Raw genomic sequence first — 16,793 nt, forward strand, 5'->3', positions numbered from 1 at the left:
GCTGGGAAGCACATTTTGGGTGTGTGTCAGAGTCCTGATGGTGCCCATGTGCACTGCACAAGCCTAAAGACAGGATGTGTGTCAAAGCCAAGTCATCAATTCACTTTTAAGTCTTCAATTTTTTAGAGGTAATATATCATTCTGTGCAATCACCATATTAAAAAAAAAATTATGTATATAAACTTGCTTCATGCACCTTGCTTTGACTTCAGTCCAGGTTTGCCCTGGGCTTCCCTTATTTCTGCCCGTGGGGAACTTGCACCAGTTAACCACAAATAAAGTGGAGCTTCTGACACTTCAATTCTGGTATGTCAGGAGTGGGTAGTGACAAGACCTGGCTGGGATCTGTATTAGCATGTTTGCAGATACAGATCAGAGGTTTGAAATCCAGATGACATGAGGATGAGTGAGGAGGAGAAATTGCTAATCAAATTCTCCAGGGCTGCAATGCAATAAACCAGGGTAACTTGATGGAAAATGTAATCAAGCCTTCTAGTCTGTTTTTCAGCTACCTCTAGGCTTCAATTTTTCAGCCTTTGTGCCTCCCTCTCTTTAAAAGGAAGGAGGATGTCTGTGAGGATCAATGAAGTAATTTAGTTTTGCCAAGTGAGTCCAGTAATCCTGCTGGACAGATCTCCCAGAGATTTCTTTCTCTTAATTGGAGAAATATTGTAAAGAAATTCTCCATCTTCAGCCCATTACTAGTATAGCTGATGCCAAAGCAGAAGTATAACCTTGTAGTGGAAATGGATTTTTTTCCCCCTCATTGGTCAATAAGTGGCTACATTTGAGGGTGGTTTTCTCTATCTTGCACTTATATAAATCAGCTTTTCTGAGTTTCAGCACCTGATTTTGTGCTGGGGGATATTGGTACTTGTGTTTGCTGTCATGTTCATCAAAATGACTCAAATTAATGCAGAATATTTATCAGTAAAAAGATTTTGTAGATATTATAATGGGCTGCCTGTATTTTTTGGAGATGACAGAATGCAAAAAGCATTGTTCTCACATTACTGGATGGAAATACCTCCTTGTTTAGAGGCTTTCACTGGGTACGTGATTGCAGATATTCTGACATTCCTGTAGGATGAAAGGAGCTGATTAAGTTCGTAGTGGAGTGGCAGGTGTTTGTTTTCTACAAAATACAAAGTTTTCCTCTGAAAAATGCAGTGTAAAAACTCAGCAGTAGCAGACATACTGCCTCAATTTCGAATTTGAGCAAATATTTAACCTAGAAGATGTAATGATCAAGCACTTTGCATTCCATAGTATTTCAGATCCATCACTTTTCATGTCATAACATTGGCTAGGTGGGAGAGGATGCCCAGAATTGCTGCTTTAAGTCCAAGAAGGTCTCTGCAAATGAATATCTTGGTTTTTTCCCTCCATTTTTCCTTCCTTTTTTTCCCTCCTTTGTTTTTCCCCTTCCTTTTTTTCCCCTTCCTTTTTTTCCCCTTCCTTTTTTTCCCCTTCCTTTTTTTCCCCTTCCTTTTTTTTTCATTTCCTCCTTTTTTTTTCATTTCCTCCTTTTTTTTTATTTCCTCCTTTTTTTAAAAATTTCCTCCTTTTTTTTAAACTTCCTCCTTTTTTTAAAATTTCCTCCTTTTTTTAAAATTTCCTCCTTCTTTTTTCATTTCCTCCTTCTTTTTTCATTTCCTCCTTTTTTTTCATTTCCTCCTTTTTTTCATTTCCTCCTTTTTTTTCATTTCCTCCTTTTTTCATTTCCTCCTTTTTTTTCATTTCCTCCTTCTTTTCATTTCCTCCTTCTTTTTTCATTTCCTCCTTTTTTTTCATTTCCTCCTTTTTTTCATTTCCTCCTTCTTTTTTCATTTCCTCCTTTTTTTTCATTTCCTCCTTTTTTTTTCATTTCCTCCTTTTTTTTCATTTCCTCCTTTTTTTTTCATTTCCTCCTTCTTTTTTCATTTCCTCCTCTTTTTTCATTTCCTCCTTTTTTTTCATTTCCTCCTTTTTTTTCATTTCCTCCTTCTTTTTTCATTTCCTCCTTTTTTTTCATTTCCTCCTTTTTTTCATTTCTTCCTTTTTTTCATTTCCTCCTTCTTTTTTCATTTCCTCCTTTTTTTTCATTTCCTCCTTTTTTTTCATTTCCTCCTTTTTTTTCATTTCCTCCTTTTTTTCATTTCCTCCTTTTTTTCTTTTCCTCCTTCTTTTTTCATTTCCTCCTCCTTTTTTCATTTCCTCCTTTTTTTTCATTTCCTCCTTTTTTTCATTTCCTCCTCTTTTTTCATTTCCTCCTTTTTTTCATTTCCTCCTTCTTTTTTCATTTCCTCCTTTTTTTTCATTTCCTCCTTTTTTTTCATTTCCTCCTTTTTTCATTTCCTCCTTTTTTTCCATTTCCTCCTTTTTTTCCATTTCCTCCTTTTTTTCATTTCCTCCTTTTTTTTCATTTCCTCCTTTTTTCATTTCCTCCTCTTTTTTCATTTCCTCCTTTTTTTCATTTCCTCCTTTTTTTCATTTCCTCCTCTTTTTTCATTTCCTCCTTCTTTTTTCATTTCCTCCTTCTTTTTTCATTTCCTCCTTTTTTTTCATTTCCTCCTTTTTTTTTTTTTTCTCCTTTTTTTTTTTTCCTCCTTTTTTTCTTTTCCTCCTTTTTTTCATTTCCTCCTTTTTTTCATTTCCTCCTTTTTTCATTTCCTCCTTCTTTTTTCATTTCCTCCTTTTTTTCATTTCCTCCTTTTTTTCATTTCCTCCTTTTTTTCATTTCCTCCTTTTTTTCATTTCCTCCTTTTTTTTCATTTCCTCCTTTTTTTCTTTTCCTCCTTTTTTTCCTTTCCTCCTCTTTTTTCTTTTCCTCCTTTTTTTCTTTTCCTCCTTTTTTTTCTTTTCCTCCTTTTTTTTCATTTCCTCCTTTTTTTTCATTTCCTCCTTTTTTTTCATTTCCTCCTTTTTTTCATTTCCTCCTTTTTTTTTCATTTCCTCCTTTTTTTTTCATTTCCTCCTTTTTTTTTCATTTCCTCCTTCTTTTTTCATTTCCTCCTTCTTTTTTCATTTCCTCCTTCTTTTTTCATTTCCTCCTTTTTTCATTTCCTTGCAGGTTGCATGCAAACCATTGTTTTGACAGGAACAGCCTGATTAGTTTTCAAGGAAAATTATAAACTGTCAGCAAGCTGGGAGCACTAATGGGACCAGATTGCTTTAAGACAGAACTTTTTCAGTTCCACCTTAGAGGTAATTTGAATGTCTGCAAGGGGATGTGTTTATATCCTGGGACAGTCATATAAGGATTTTGTCACCTCTTTCAGGTCAGTGAACAAATAAAAAAAAATATATAGAGAAATACTTGAGTGATCAGACCTTGTAACAGGCATCATCTTAAAATGGTGTTTACCTGGCAGGGTGAAATGAGGGAGTGCCACAGCCATTTAAAGGATTTCAGTGTGTAATTTAAAGGGAATGTCACCTGTTCTAAATCATGGGAAGGATAGGGGTGCAACTTATAAAGGCCCTTCATTTGTGGGATTTGAAACAGCATCTTATCCACACTCTTGTTGCACAACTTTTGGGGGAGCTTGACAAAGCTGGAGGATGCTCTGTCTGCTTATGAAACACCCAGGTTTGATTTGCTGTTAAAACAGAAACAAAAGTTCAGGAGTCCAATGGAAGCAGCTGCCCGTGGAAGGTCTCACACTGGCTGCTCTCACTGCCTGCAATTTTCTGCATTTCAGTTCAACTCCTGCAGGCCCCAGGACTGGGAACTGGATGGGTTGGAGAAGCTGCTTTAGCTTTGTGCTGCTCCTCTGTGGTCAGCAGATACCTGTGAGTGAGCTTTGCTTTCAGTTTCATGGGGACAAGCCTCTATGCCAGGGTCAAAATGGGATTTGAAAGAAGATTTTTGGTGTTTTCATACATCAGTGCTAATATTCACTGGGAAGGAACATGAGAGTTTTTATATTTTGTTTTATATTGCCTCTGCACTGTTTTTGCACTCAACTGATTTGGTTTTTGGGCTTGCTCAAAATTTCCATGCGGTTTGACCCAGAGATGGTTATACTTGGGGGTGGGAAAGGATTTACTGGTATTTGAATGATAAGAATACTGATCTATTTAGAGGATCTAGAATAGAAACTGCTACAGGAAAACCACAAGTGCTCTTATTTAGGAACTGTACAGTAGAGAGAAGACTTAATTTTTTTCTTTTTTTGGGGGTCATTTTAGGTCCCTCAGGATCCACTTTCACCTGAGGGCTGCTGAAAATTGTTTCTTTGGGATGCCAAGAGCTTCTACCGATACCATGTCTTGCTTAACTCTCACCAGCATGCTCATGCCTAATTTTCAGATTTCTCATCAGAAAAAAAAAAGTGTATTTCTTTGATAATATCTATTTTTGCTTGAAAATGAGCTACATAAGCCCCTTGTGTAAGAAAATGCAAAGGCTGGAGTCTGTGTAGCTGTGGAGTTGTCTGAGTTGCAGCATCTCTCCTCAAGATCTTTGCTCCCTATTATGGTAGGTGGTCCCCCAGCCAGGTAATAATTGGCACAGACTCCATGTGTTACAGAAGGTTGATCGATAATATCTTTATTAATAAACTTATTGCTCTTTTATAGACTAGTTCACTACTTAATTGGTCTTTTACTTAAAACCCTATCACTATTGGTTAATTAAAAAAACTACCCTTTGGTAAACAAATTTCTATAACACATTCTACATGTTTGCAATACCAGGTGTAGCAAGTGAAGATAAGAATTGTTTGTCATTCTTTCCTCTGATTTTCTCACAGACATTTCCCAGCACCATGCCTGGAAATGTTATCTGTGCTCTCTGTGACCAGACAGAGCTGCTGCCACAGCTCCCCATGGCCACAGTGAGGCAGCAAAATCCAAACAGGATTTTTCTGTTTTGGATTTTTATCCTAAAGCAGCGTCAGGAACAAGTCCCTAAGAGCTTTGCCAGGTGTGATGCTTGACCAAGCTGAATCCTGCTGCACAGAACACTGGTGGGGATTCACCTCCAGCAGTACTCAACTCCTTTTGTGCTTTGATCCTGCAGGAACTGGGCTGGGTGAGAGGGACACAAACTTTTCTAGACCTTTCCAGTAAGTTTTGGTTGAGTTGCATGTGTTTAGAAGAAATTAAAAAAAATTTTTTAGCCTCTCTCTGAGGATGCGTTAAAGACATAGCAGAAATCAGTCTGGCTTTGGAGCATGTGTGCTTTATTTCAGTCATGTCATATTGTCATTACAGCTTCAGGGTCCTGTTAGGCTCTACAAACACAGCATGAAAACCATTCCCTGAGCAATCACTGAAGCCTGAATAAAAAGCAACAAGAAAAGGACTCTTCCATTACAGGTAAGTTACAAAGCATGGAGGTAGAGAAAACTTCCTTTCTGTGGCTAAGGATTTCTCTAGACACAACTAAGAAACTGAGTCTTTATAAAGAGCCTAATTCCCTTGGAATAAAGTCTTCAAGGATTTGAATGTTTCTTGCCTAAAATGACACTGGAAATTCTTGGGAGGTGACTGGAAAGCAAAGTTTTGTCACAGCCCTGGTTCCAAACCCACCTGCTGCCCCATGGCCTGAGCCATAACTAACAAGCAAGGACATGGCTGAAAGGCAACTAATAATCTATTACAAAAGAAAAATAGAGCAGCTCAAAATGGATTTTTGCCTCCTGGTACATAAATCTTCATGGTTGCTCTGCTTGTCTAGAAGGAATTTCTTTGCAACCAGAAAGAAAAAAAAAGATGTTGACTGTGTCTGCAGCATGCCCAGCTCAGCAGAAGGGAAATGCTTGTTCATTATTCGCAGCCATAATTAGTATGGGACACTGGTTAAAGGAGAAGCTGTTTGCTAAGCAATCACCAATGAGCTGTGAGGGAGCAGCAGGGGACAGCGCTTGGTGGCAGGAATGTGGTCACACAAGAAAGCAGGGCAAAGCACCACCAGGTGTGTGAGCTCTGCAGCAATTTTTTCTGCTTTCCTTGTAAATGGATTAGAGACAACTTGAATACCTACCTCAATTAGCACCATTTCCTATAGATGGAGTAATTTACTAGTTTAAAGAGGAAATAATGGAGTGCAATTTATTTAAATGACTCATCAAAGGGAGCAAGGCTGATTCAGCCCTCTGGTTTATCCCTGTCCTGTGGGAAGGGGTATCTCAAGGTGCTGTACCCTCAGAGCACAGGCTGTCACTTTGGGCTGCACCTCTTGCATGTCACCAGGGGCCTGTTTTTAACACTTTTGTCCTCTTGTCTATTCCATTTTGGCAGAAATGAGGCACACACACCTGACAGAGTGATGTGGGTGCCAAGGAACTTTATGGAGGGATCATCTCGAGTGGGATTGCAGGAGAACCAGGGCATCAGGCCCAGGCTGTGTGAGAGGCAGGTCCTGCCTGCCCAGCCTGATCTCCTGTGGCCTGCCCAGGGGCTGAGGGAAAGGAATGTTATCAACCCAAACTGCAGTAAAACCGTCAGCACCACGGTGGGTTAGTGGTTGGACTCAGTGATCTTAAGAGGTCTTTTCCACCCTTAATTCCATGATTCTACAGCTGAGATGGAGATAAATTACCTTGCATCTTACGACAGCTGGATGCAATAAAGGGTGTATTGCAATTTTAAACTTTCCTTTTGATCACTAACCATTGATTATAAAAGAAAAATAGTGCCACCCAAAATGGATCTTCATGTTCTGGTTCATAAATCTCTATGGTTTCTTTTCTTGTCTAGAAAACCAGGAATTTCTTTAAGGTGCTATTGATCAACATTAATGCTTATCTGTGTTCAAGGCTGAACAGTGGCACAGCCTCTGCAGACTCCTAATGATTTTCCACTATACTCTGCAAATGAATGTTTTAGCACAGAATCTGCAGTTATTTCACTGCAAGTGAGGAGGTAGCTTTTGGAGGGCTACTCTGACCATAAAGGTAACTGGATGGTATATTCTTTTAGAGAAAGGAATTAAACAGAATCATTACAGCCCCATCAGAGGCAAGCCTGATGAATCCCTGAATAGCCTCTTGCTGTTCTTGGGAAAGTACAAACACCTCTACAGAGGTAGCACAAATACTCTGGATAGCATCTGATACATTTTCATGCATCTCTGTTTTTCTTCCTCTTCTCTGTATACTCTTAACCTCCATGATAAATTTCTTATTTCCCACCCTCATGTGGTGGTCAGACTTTCAGCCCCTCAGTGCCATGCCAGCTTTGGAGCTGGGTTGGGTGAGCTGTCCCTGCATTTCCCTTTCTCCAGGGCCCCGTTCCATCAGCTCAGTCAGTCTGAGGTTGGGTTTTTTCCCTGAATGTGCCTGGATCCTGTTCTTTGGAGTCATTCCTGCTTGCACATGTTCCCTGAACTTTTGCTGGCTGTTTGCATAACCAGGAGTGTATTTCCTGGCTGGCACGTGGCCCTGGGATCTGTGTATGAGCAGTGATCCTGGATGGGGGTGAATTGGTGTTCAGAGCTGTGGGATTGTGCTTCACATGCACTGCATCCCAGGGGCTTAACTCCTTGTCTCATTTAGTCACCTTGTGATTTAATTTCTGGCCTCTCCTCCACCCCAAATATCACTGTGCTTGGGATTTGTACAAAGATAAGGTCTCCAGATGTGATCCTGATGTTGATCTGAGGGAAAATGCCTGGTACCACATTGCCTGGTTCAGATCCTCTCAAAAGTTTCTAAACATTATCCACCTTCTCACCAGGAAGCTGTAAACTGAGACTGTCTTGAAAGCCAAGTTTTCAGGATATAGAGTCATTTAGGGAGTCTGAACACTAATAATGCCTCAAATACCCTTTGAGCTCAAGCTTTTGATATTTCTGTACACCCATTTGTTATCCATCTGATTTCACATTCACTGTGGATTTCTTGCAGACCCCAGTTCTTCCTCTGAGCCATCCATCTGCTGTCAACTGATCATCTTTAGTGTCTCAAGTAAGCCAGAAGACAATTTCTTTGCTTTTCATCCTGTGTTTGCCATTTCTATGGCTGACACTTAATGTGCATTTGGCACCAGAGCTGCACAACTGCACTTTGCTCATCCATGGTACCTTTTGTCTCTTCTGTCATCAGACCTGCTCTCTCTGGTGTTTGCACCTTCCAGCTCACCTGAGGGTAAAACCTGCAGTTCATCCAGAAAGGAGGAGTGTTTTTGTAAGGGCACACAAAGCCCATTTGTTGCCTGAATGCTGCAGAAATGGCCTTTTTATGGCAAAACACAGAGGTAGCCAAAAACCAGCCTTGAAACCTTCTGATGAAGATGCTCCAGATGTGTTTCTATTCAGCTCCCTCATGTAAGAGAGGTGCTGTTCTGAGTGCTATGGCATGAATCTTAGTGGTATAGAAAGTGAAAGAAATGTGGTGATGCCAATTAGTAGAGGCTAAAAAACCTTTTTAACCTTATTTAATTCAGGTACAGAGCAATTCCTATGCAAGATAAACAAATGGAGGATCTGAGTTGTTTTTACCATAAAAGCTATTTATTTTCTGTAGAGTTCAGATGCTGTGACCATTTAAAAATGGAAATACAGTGAATGGTGAAAACATGTATTTGACACATGCACTTTTATGTGCAGAACTTATATGTGTTAGAGAACCCATGGCCTTCTCTAACCAGAAGGAAATAATATTCTGTAAGAGGGCTCTGATGTGGTTTCTCCCTGTCAGGGAGAGGCAAAGGAAGAGAGAGGAAATATTCATTTCAGGCAGAGGAGAAGGAGAGACTTCCATCAAGTCTGTCTAGTGTTGTCAACACCCCAGAGAAATATTTCATGCTTTTTTATAACTTTACTAAATCATATGGGAACATCAGGCTCTGAATAAAGAGTAGCATGGAGGAAAAGAATGACTCAAAAGTCGATCTGCTTTACTGTAAGCACAGCTCAACACTGGGCACACACAATTCCTGAAACTGTTTTCCCTGCTCTAAAGGTTTATCCTTGAAGTCTCTGACTTGCTACAACTACTGGAGGAAATGAATGTTGGACTCTGTACAGGATGTTTGTAATTCTTCTAGTGCTATAAAAATAACTTGCCCAGTTTTGATTCTGTTGAGTCTTCGTAAAGATCTTTTTGGGTTTATGTAATGAAATTTGGCAAATTCCTAAAGATATTTTCTATTGAACTACCAATCTTAGAAACAAGATTGTCAGTGTACATCGTTGATATATCAGCTGTTAGGAGTGATAGACTTGTAGAGAAGCAGCATTTTCCTTCATTCTTAGTGTTGTAATTTTGAAAATCAGTGTACTAACTTTCACTTTTGGATTAGATTTCATTCCTTACTCTTGAATGGTTTTTTTTTTTTGGTCGTTTTGGGTGGTTTTTTTTTTGTTTGTTTGGTTTTTTTTTGAGATTCAGACTCCTTAAAAAAATTTATTTCCTTCTGGAATTGTGAAAATTTGACACTTTAAATAAAACAGTCCTAAATTTAGTTTCTCTGTAAAAATTGTGGAACTAAATTAGATACCCATGTAAGTATTCACTATTTCTTCTAAAAGCACAAAAGGTGATGGTGCAACAGTTGCGCTTTGGATTTGGCCACAAATTGGAGCCAGTCTCTAAGATATAAGAGGTTTTATGCTGTATCAGACTTTCTCAGCATTTCCACTCCTTCTCACAAAGGTTTAAAGGTATGCTAAATACAGCCATGTGAAATATTCGTAAAGGCAAATGAAGCAATAGCCCACATTCATGTGGGGTTTTTTTTCCCTGTGTGTTGAGAACCAAAAAGGGGAAATGTTTTCATCTTGCCCCATTTTTAGACAAATTCAACCCAAATATTGATAAACAATTTTTGGAAGGGAAGTTCTCTTCAGGTGGAAAGTGATTTGCTTTGTAAGAATCCACATCTGAACCAGTGAATCTGCCCTGTCTTTAGAAACCAGGGCAAGGCCAATAATTCTATTGAGAAGGTGTGACCTGAAGAAACCATAACGAGCCCTGTGGTGTGACCTGTGGGGTCATCCCCATAGAGCTGAGATGCTGGGAAACATTTCTGTTCCCAGGTGGTCCATGTCACATCTCAGTGCTGGTTTCCCTGTTGGGGGCTTTGGCAGAGGGATTTGATGCTGAGGGCTGAGCTGAGTGAGCAGCAAGGTGCAGGAGCCTCTGAAGGGGCTGGAGAGGAGGCAGAGCTCCTTTCTGCTGACCAGACCTATTAAACCAGTGTTTGAAAGGCTGTTGAAGCTCAGCTTCTTTTTCCCAGCTACAGAGAAGAAGGGTTCAGGCAAACCTGATTGTCAGCTTGTGTCAGCCAAAATAACCACTTGAATTTATGCAAGCAGTTTGGGTTTTTCCAAGTGATGCAAAACCAGGCAAAGTGGGAGAGTCTCGCTGAACCTCAGGGTTTCCAGAGATATATGAAGAGTAGAACTCAAAGGCCGGGCTATCTGGGAAGAGTTTTGTGAGATGGAAAAGGATCTAGAGCAGATTTTTGCCTCTGGAGGATGCAATTCTTTAGAAAAAGGTGGTGAAGGGAAGGAAGATCTGTGTTGGGTGCTTGAGTACAGGATTAGAGGCAATGGGAGGGAAACCTTGAAGGCATCTCCTAATTAATGATGTTCAGCGGCACCCATATGAGAAGGCACTGAGATGTTTTGCAGTTTTCCCCCTGTGCTGTCCCAGAGCAGTGGAGCTCTCTGTTCCTGCGTGTCCCTGTCACCCCACGCCCTGAATGCTCAGAGCTGGGGCCTCTCTCCTCTCCCAGGTGGAACAGGTAAGTGTTTGGATGCTGAATCCCTGCTCATTTCAGGGTTTTTTTTGGTCAGAGTACCTTTGCTGTTCCATCAGGATTATGTATCAGTCTTGGAATGTGTCTTCCCCATCTAGTAATGGAACATTCTGGAGTACTGGCCACAGGCAGACAAATGGTGCAATGGGAGCCAGGCTGGGCATGGGAAATAATTCAGGGACTGACCAGAGAACATTGCTCATTTTTGGAGGGTTTGGTGCCATTATTGGCACGGACCTTTAGAGTCTCTATTCCAATGTGGCACAAGGGTCTGCTTTCAGGGACTACTTCTTATATTTACACAGTTACTATCTTCATGCATAAAATATCTTCTGTTAAAGGAATATAGAAAAAGAGGAAATATTCTTGATGTTTTTATCTGATGTTTTTCTGCAGAATTTTGTTTTCTATATCCTGTGATCTCCTAAGAAATAGATGTAGATTGGTCCTAAGGTACCAAGAGTGTTTGTAGCATCTGGGATAGCAAGTGAAATTGTGAACATCCCCCTGGGTTGATCACCTGTTCTAGGGCTGCTTTCGACTGCAAACCTTCTTTCCTACACTAAATTCTAAGGTGTTTACTGGTGGTGGGGAGAAGAACTTGTACTTTACAACAAACAAATATTAGTTTCCTTCACCCAGTACATTCTCCCTTTCTTTCCATGGTTCCTTCTCTAACTCTCCAATCTACTTACATGTTTTCAAAATAAGAGTCTGGAAGGATTCCCAGTTTGCTCCACTCAGGCATCATTGCAATTATAATTTCACATTTGGCCTTCAGCAGAACAGAGTGTCTCATCTCTCAGAAAGGAATATTCATAGGAAAACAAATAAAAGCACTCACCAGCTGGTGCCTGGTGAATTATACTGCTCGAAGTTCAAGGATATTGAGTGTAGTACATGCTGATTGGCATTTCTGTGGATGTTTCACTGGCATCATTTGACTCTTTCTAGCACTAAATTCAGGCAGACATACACCAGTGCAGTTTTTGTCTTGCTGTGTGAAAAAGATGTTTAAGCTCTCGTGAACTTTCCTCGTTCCCTGTAGAGATTTGATTTGCAAATGGTCTAGGTTGGTTTCCCTCTGCCTTGATCTCAGAGAATTGCTCTCTTTAGGCCTTTATGAAGCATAGGTGGAGGCAGGCTGCAGCAGCAGCTGGCTGCCAGGAATGCAGCTTTGGTTGCAGTGTGATTCCAGCCAGGAGCAGTGCTGAGATCTGCCTCAGCCTATTCTGCTACTGCTGGACAATTCTCCCCCTTCCCTCTTCCTCCTCATCTCCCATCACCCAGGAAAAGGCTTGGGAAACTGCACATGGGGGTTAAAAGGAAAGTAAAATGCTCTGGTGTTTTCCCCCTGGTGCAACAGCTTCCTTCGCTGGCTGCTAGGTCACAGCTTGCAGCATGGAAATGCTGTCTGTGGTGAAAGTAAGTTTTGAAAGTTTTAACATGCAGGAATAATTTCCCCAGAATCTTGGGGGATTTGCAGCCCTGGTTTCCACTAAACTAGATGAACAATGGGATTGCATCAGTTGTCCCCAGGATTTAGAGAAAATAAGACATTCTGGTGCTAGGGCTGCACTGCAATAGTGGTAAAAATCCTGATTTTTGAAGAACAAAGTGTCTCCCAACTTGACTGCTTAATGTTTCTCAATACTAAATTATTTGCATCAATTGGAGATTTATAAAGGAAGTTAACAACAAGATGCTTAAAGGACACATCATTTTGGAACATCTTGCCATGTGATTTATTGAAATGCCATAAAAAGGCATACATGCATTACAAATGCATTTATACATTACAAAACCCTTTAAAACACCCACACTCAACAGGTTTGTTTTTCTCCTCTGCTTTCTTTTGCTGCATCTTAGCTCTAGGTATTGAGGGTGGTAAATGTACAGACATAAATGGGTTTGGTCATTCTGTGCAAAGCAGAATACACTTTTTTCTAAACTTATTGATGGCTGCCTATCTCTTATCAGCTCTGCTGAAGCTGGATGTATAAAGCACCTGGCTTCCAGCTCTGGCTGTTTCCTGGAAACATTACTCAACTTTTAGTGCTTTTTCACCCCCTGGTCCCTAGGTTTATATTAAAAACCTTAACAATAACCTTTTGGGTTTATCAAAGAAACAGGGGGAAAAGCAAGCTCAAAGCACTTTTGTTATACATATATATTGTGTATCAGCCTCAAATTGCTGAGACAAGAATTAGGTGGGTTTCTTTCAGGCTGCAGTGCCATAAATCTCCATACTGGCTCTTGTAGTTTATCGGGGCTGAGTGGCTGAGGTGATCCTCCATAAACAACTCAGACATGTGGAAGATGAATTTTAACGAGCGTTCTCAAAGCTAAGTGGTACTTCTTGCTTCTACACCTCAAATTCACCCATTTTTTATTTTTATGTTATATCAGAGCTGCTCTGTGCTTTTTCCCCCCTCTAATTATCTACACTCAAGCTGGATTCTGTCAAACCCAGAGGAAAGGGAACATATCAGTGTACACAGAGGTGGGGTTTCCACCTAGAAACCCCTGATTTATGCAAGGGTTCAAACTCCCAGTCAAAACACCTGGGCTTTTAAAGAGGAGGGATTAGACACTTGTGCCTAGGGATTGTTTCGTTTGGTTTTGCCTGTGCAAAAAGGCTTTTGTGTGTTTCGTGTCCTCTCTGTAAAATGTTCAACCTTGTTCTAGGAAAGGCTCCAAAGTAAATTAGAGCAGCCTCAGGGGCTGTTTTAAATCATAGCAGCTGAGGCCTTACCCCAGCACTTCACGCTCCACCCTGTGTCTCTTCCACCAGCACTCTCTGTAATAACCCCAGATCTTCACCTTTCCACAGGGAGAACTCTTTGCTCTGCATCCCTGGTAGGATTTCCCAGGTAGGCTGGGAAACCATCAGATCTGGTTCACAGCAAGCCAAGAGAATGAGAATCAGAGCCCACTGGCCTTGCTGGGAAACAGGCAGTCACCAGTTACTGTAATTCAGTATTCCTGTTTATATTCTGGAGCACGCAGACTGACGAAGTAGGAAAAACACAGCTAGAATAATTGCTCCTGGGTATTGTGCTTTCATTTACAAACATAACCACTCCTGAAGCTGCTGAGCACAAATTCCCTGAACTTCCAGCATTGTGCAATTGCCCCTATGCCTTCTGTGGGGTTTCCACTTTCCTCAGCTCTGACAAATTCTGGTCCCTGACAGAGGCAGGGCAGGGAAATTGATGGATCAGTGGGATGATCCAGTACCAACAAATCCATAGTTACAAAAATAGGCAGTTATTCTTATCATTTCCTTGTTCTGACACAATTTCCTGCCCTCCTCTCAGGCTGTTCTGAAGATTGCCTGGATGACAGACCCGCTTTGAAGCCTGTCAGCCCCTGTGCAGAGCACCTCTCCCGTTAGGAATTGCTGTCCTGGAGAACAATGGCTGGGAGCAGGGTGAGGGGCAGCCTTTGATCACACCTGGCACATCTCCAAACGGGGCCTGCTCCTGGGCACTGCTGGGTTTTAGCATTTCTGATCATATCACAGTGAAGCACAGGAGCTGTGCTTTGCTTGGTGAGTTTTATTACCACTCCAGCAGATTTAGTCATCTGCAGCCTCCCTGGGGCAGCCCAGGACAGGAGATGCTCCTGAGCGAGGTAGTTAGGACATGTCTGCAGCAGCCAGGGGAGGAAGGTGAAGGGGTTTAATTAGCAGGGCTCTGCCAGCGCAGTTTATTCTGACAGGAGAGGATTAATGAGCTCTCCCAGCTGCAGCCCTGCTGACAGGTCTGTGTGTGATAATGTTTGGCACGGGGGAGCAGTGTGCAGATGGGATTGATAACCTCCCTGGCAAGTGCAGCTGTCCTTGGCATGGGAAGCAGGGGAGGCTTTAACAATTCCAGCAGGACCCTCAGGGATCTGTCTGCTGGTGGCTCTGAGGATGTATGTGACACCTGGCCTGGCTTTGCAGGCTTGTCACCTTTACCTTGCCATTCTCAAACCAAATTAGGCTCAGTTATGGCAGTTCTCAGCTCATCTTTGGTAATTTCTGGGTCTTTAATGTTAAAAAGTAATTGAATTTAAAAGACTCAAGTAATTGAATTTAACAAGAGTCCATAGGTCAGTGTTTTGTAAGACCAAGCCTTTCTATTTGCTCATGGGATAACACTTGGAGAGCAATAGTAGGTGAGGCTCTAAGTAGATCTGTGGCCATGCCTACATGTAAACACTTGTTCTGATCCAGGAACCTTAAAACTGAGTAATTCAATTCATTCAACATGTAGGAGTATGTACAAGACTAAGCCTTAGTGTCAGTAGTTCTGTGTTATTCTGATTAAACAATGCATTGGAAATATGTATTACCAGCAGGGATGGGATCTGCTGTGCTCCAATTTTAGGCTATGGATTTCAGCTTAGTGAGAGTTTTCTGCTATAATCAAGAGATAAAAATCCCCAAAACTATAACAGTAGCAAAAAAAAAAAAAAAAAAGCAAATAGCTATTTTTCCTGATTCAAGTCAGCTGTGAGGAAAGTAAACCTTGAGTTTTAGCTGTCAATTTTTAGAAAATACAGTTGAAAACTGCTGTGTTAAAACCTGTGTAACTTTCTTCCTTCAGCTACCCCAGATGACAATTCCAACAGGTGTGGTTCAAGATAGGAAAATACTCTATTTCTTGAACACATTTTGCTTAAAAGACACATAAAGGAAAAGAATTCCTTACTTGGTAGAGTCTGGAAAAGAATAAAACTCTTCCTTACATTCACTCCCAGCCCCATGCTCTGTTCTCTAGATCCAGGACTAGGTTGGAGCACACTATAAATCTCTGGTTTGTGTTTGTATCTTCTTCTCGGGAGGATCACTTTGTGAGAAAGCAGAGGTGATGGCACACCAGTAATCAGCTTGTAACAACTCTGTACTTGAAGGAATGGGAAGAAGATATCGAGGGGAAATTGTACAAAAATATTGAAAGGCTGGTTTGGTTTGGTTTTTTTTTTTTTTTGGGTGTTGTTTTGGTGGTATTTTTCTTCATTTTTCCCACCCTGTGTTCATAACTTATTTGCATTACTCAGACTTTCCATAGCTCCTGAAGTGCCAACCTCCCCTCTTTAAAGGACCAAATGTCTCACTGCAGCTCTGGTAAGAGCTTGGGGCTGGGAGCTACAAACACCCAGGTTCAGTTTTCCCTTTTCAAGAAGTGCAAGCAGAAAACCCCAACCCAAATAAGTCACTCATCATCTCCTCCCCTACCAAACACTTTGATATTGCTGGAAGGATCAAGATTTCATATTTTATCCCTGACTCTCACTGGTTTCCTGTCTAATCCTGAGCCAATCATAAAAAAACCCCTTTGCTTGTATCAGCCTTTTTTTCTGACAATACTTCTGAGATGTATGAGGATGCATTGATTAATGCTGGTAAATTCCTTGGAGATTTCTGGATACAACCCCTTATTTAAATCCCTGACTACATTTTGGTTCTAGAAGTTGTCATCTGATCTCAGGAGCCCACAGACCCACTGCTCTGCTCTGCTCTGCTCTTGGGATGAACCAGAGGCTGAATTTTCAAATGTTCTAAAAGCTCATTGTTTGAACTAGAAACAGTCTCCTGCATTGCTGCTCAATGGATTGTCAGGAAAATGACTGCATAGATTCTGAATTATAAATTCTGTCACAAAATACAGCCTGTTGAAATGGCATTTAAAAGCTAATAATGAATCCTGAGCAGTTGAAACAATTGTCTCATATCTTTGTTCTTTCTCTCCTTGTACAGCTGATGGAAATGTTGTCAGTGCTGCTCAAATGGTGAAGCTGCACACAAACATGGGCATGGGACTGAAAAAGTGAGGAGGAAGGTTGAGGCTGTGATGGTTTCATTTCTGAGAAGTTTAAGCTCAGGTTAGCTGCGGAAATGCCACATGGGCAGAGACAAAAAAATGGTCAGTGACATTTCAGGGCAGAGAATCCAGCCCTCAAGAATGTATCACACGTTTAACTGATAAGGTGAATCATAATGACATTAAGTGGGATTGAAAATATGTGGTTTTTCAAGGTAACCTGTTGGAGCTGAAAGAAAGTAGTCAAGCCATAACTAATTATCATTATTCATTTTTTAATCCCAGACT

The 16,793-nt window shown here is 40.9% G+C and overlaps 1 protein-coding gene across 5 annotated transcripts in view; it reads left to right on the forward strand.

The window, feature by feature from the left end:
- The window catches only part of MCTP2 (multiple C2 and transmembrane domain containing 2), a 152,684-nt gene that overhangs the window by 14,310 nt on the left and 121,581 nt on the right, over positions 1-16,793 (forward strand). For 2 of the 5 annotated variants that reach the window (XM_064722134.1, XM_064722136.1), the window contains exon 2: positions 5,200-5,304. The gene's annotated coding sequence lies outside the window, so the exon portion shown is untranslated. Of the gene's footprint in view, positions 1-5,010; positions 5,052-5,199; positions 5,305-7,835; positions 7,896-16,513; positions 16,567-16,793 lie in introns of those variants that run through there. The other 3 variants (XM_064722137.1, XM_064722135.1, XM_064722139.1) reach the window with 3 other exon arrangements.

Source organism: Zonotrichia leucophrys, chromosome 10 (assembly GCF_028769735.1).
Source record: "Zonotrichia leucophrys gambelii isolate GWCS_2022_RI chromosome 10, RI_Zleu_2.0, whole genome shotgun sequence".
NCBI lineage: Eukaryota > Metazoa > Chordata > Aves > Passeriformes > Passerellidae > Zonotrichia > Zonotrichia leucophrys.